Genomic DNA, 2,566 nt, shown 5'->3' with positions numbered 1-2,566 from the left:
ATGCTGAGCTATAGTCAATGAACAGCATTCTTACATAGGTATTCCTCTTGTCCAGATGGGATAGGGCAGTGTTCAGTGTGATGGCGATTAAATTCTCTGTGGATCTATTTGGGCGGTAAGAAAATTGAAGTGGGTCTAGGGCAGGGGTCGGCAACCCAAAATGTTGAAAGAGCCATATTGGACCAAAAAAACAAATCTGTCTGGAGCCGCAAAAAATGTAAAGCCTTATATAAGCCTTATAATGAAGGCAACACATGCTGTAAGTGTCTATATTAGCTATATTAGCCTACTATCAAAATGATAAGTAGGCTACAAATACATAATGAGCATTCATGATTAAACGTTTATTTTACCTGCAGCGTATCCTGGAGAGAATGACGCACCACGTGACTACTCTGCTGTACGATGGTGCTTTAAGTTTAACTTCCATTATAATATTAATGTATTATGTTTCGTTGCATTGATGAAATTATAGAAATACAATACAGAAATCAGATTTTTGATGTCATTTTATTTTAGGATTCGAAACAACAACAACAAAATGTGCAACGTGCATAATAGGCCTCATGTAATTTCACAAATAAAATGCAGTCCTTTTCAATCCTCAATAATACGATACAATCCTCTTCTCTTTTCCCCCTTATCTGGGCAACAGACAGAGTGCAATAAAACAGCAGCCTTTTGAAAAGGTAAAGTATATAAAATTAAAATAATACAGTTTAAGTTCGATTTCTGTGCATTATCCTCTTCTCTTTAGTTTTCTGCAAATGTGCAAGGGTAAAATGCAGCAGCACCTCTTCTCTTTTGACACGCACAATACAATGCAGCCATCCTCGGACCTGAGCAACAAAACACAATAATATCCCTATGTGTCATTCCAAATATATACTGACAAAAATCAGAAATCACTTTATAAAAACAGCCACTTTGTTAATAAATATGTGCCTATGACAGGATTGTGTTCTTATCCGTTTAATGTGACTTCTGTTTTCGGACATCACTGGACAGCTTCTCATCATCTGGCATGTAAGATGTAATTTTAATCTTCACGCAGGACTGCAAGCTCTCATCTGTGAGGCGGGTGCGGTATTTGGATTTTATGTAGTTCATGTTTGAGAATATCTGCTCGCACAGGTATGTTGATCCAAAGATGGATAATACTCCAAATGCACATTTCTTCATGTTCCTATAACTGTCAGGAAGAATGGAAATGTCTTTCCACGTTACTCTTTTTGTTATTTGACAACTTCTCATTACAAAGCAAACATGCAGGCAATCCTTCCGCATTGGCAATGTAAGCAAATGATTCGGTCCAAGAACTGTGGAATCCCTCAGTTCTCCTCAGCTATCTTTCTCTTTTTCCCTTTGGGATCCATGGCCCATGACACACCCGCCGGTTTGTTTGCAACAGCCACCTGTCTGGCACTACGCCGAGTTGAAAGAAACGTGTGTCGCAGGCTATGACGTAAATCTTCGTTGACAGAAATGTTGAAACTAAATATTTATTATACACATTTTTACAGCATTGGATAATAAATTATATTAAAACAAAAAATATATTCACACCATCTTTTTCCATGTTCATATTTTTGAAAAAGCTCCAGGGAGCCATTAGGGCGGCGCTAAAGAGCCGCATGCGGCTCTAGAGCCGCGGGTTGCCGACCCCCGGTCTAGGGTGACAGGTAAGGTAGAGGTGATATGATCCTTGACTAGTCTCTCAAAGCACTTGATGATGACAGAAGTGACTGCTACAGGGCAATAGTCATTTAGTTCAATTACCTCTGCGTTCTTGGGTAGAGGAACAATGGCGGCCATCTTGAAGCATGTGGGGACAGCAGACTGGGGTAGGGAGAGATTGAATATGTCCGTAAACACACCAGCCAGCTGGTCTGCGCATGCTCTGAGGGCGTGCCTAAGGATGTCGTCTGGGCCGGCAGCCTTGCGAGGGTTCACACGCTTAAATGGCTTACTCACGTCGGCCACGGAGAAGGAGAGCCCACAGCCCTCGGTAGCAGGCCGCGTCAGTGGCACTGTTATCCTCAAAGCCAGTGAAGTTGTTTACCTTGTCTGGGAGCAAGACGTTGGTATCCGCAACGTGGCTGGTTTTCCCTTTGTAATCCGTGATTGTCTGTAGGCCCTGTCACACGTCTCGTTTTTTAGCAGCTGAATTGCAACTCCACTTTGTCACTGTACTAACATTTTGCCTGTTTGATTGCCTTGAGGGAATAACTACACTGTTTGTATTCCACCATATTCCCAGTCACATTGATATGATTAACGGCGGGTGGTTCACACTTTCAGCTCTATCAATGATTTCTGATTTTGGTAGGTTTTAACAGTCACAGTGGGAAGAGATTTTCGATGTACCAATTCCATGGCATATGGTTTATGAACTGGTACAAAAAACTACACTTGATTCAACACTTAGAGTTTTCCCATTTAAAATATTATATCAAATTCTTGCCACCAACAGAATGCAACAATCTCAGCTCTGTATGTTTTTGCTGCGAAGAGACAGAATCAATAGGGGCAATACCAGAATAAATTATCAATGTAGCTTGTTTCT

General features: G+C 41.0%; 1 long non-coding RNA gene across 1 annotated transcript; it reads right to left on the bottom strand.

Annotated features, from left to right (window-relative positions):
• Positions 1-640: 640 nt before the first annotated feature.
• On the bottom strand, positions 641-933 carry LOC115167751 (uncharacterized). Its single transcript, XR_003870550.1, has 2 exons — positions 795-933; positions 641-744 (listed from the first exon to the last, which is right to left on the bottom strand). It is a non-coding gene; the product is annotated as an uncharacterized LOC115167751 (long non-coding RNA).
• Positions 934-2,566: the final 1,633 nt, after the last annotated feature.

This window comes from Salmo trutta, chromosome 29 (genome assembly GCF_901001165.1).
Source record: "Salmo trutta chromosome 29, fSalTru1.1, whole genome shotgun sequence".
Taxonomy (NCBI): domain Eukaryota; kingdom Metazoa; phylum Chordata; class Actinopteri; order Salmoniformes; family Salmonidae; genus Salmo; species Salmo trutta.
Note: the sequence above shows the minus strand (reverse complement) of the source record. Positions and strands in the feature narration are given on the sequence as shown.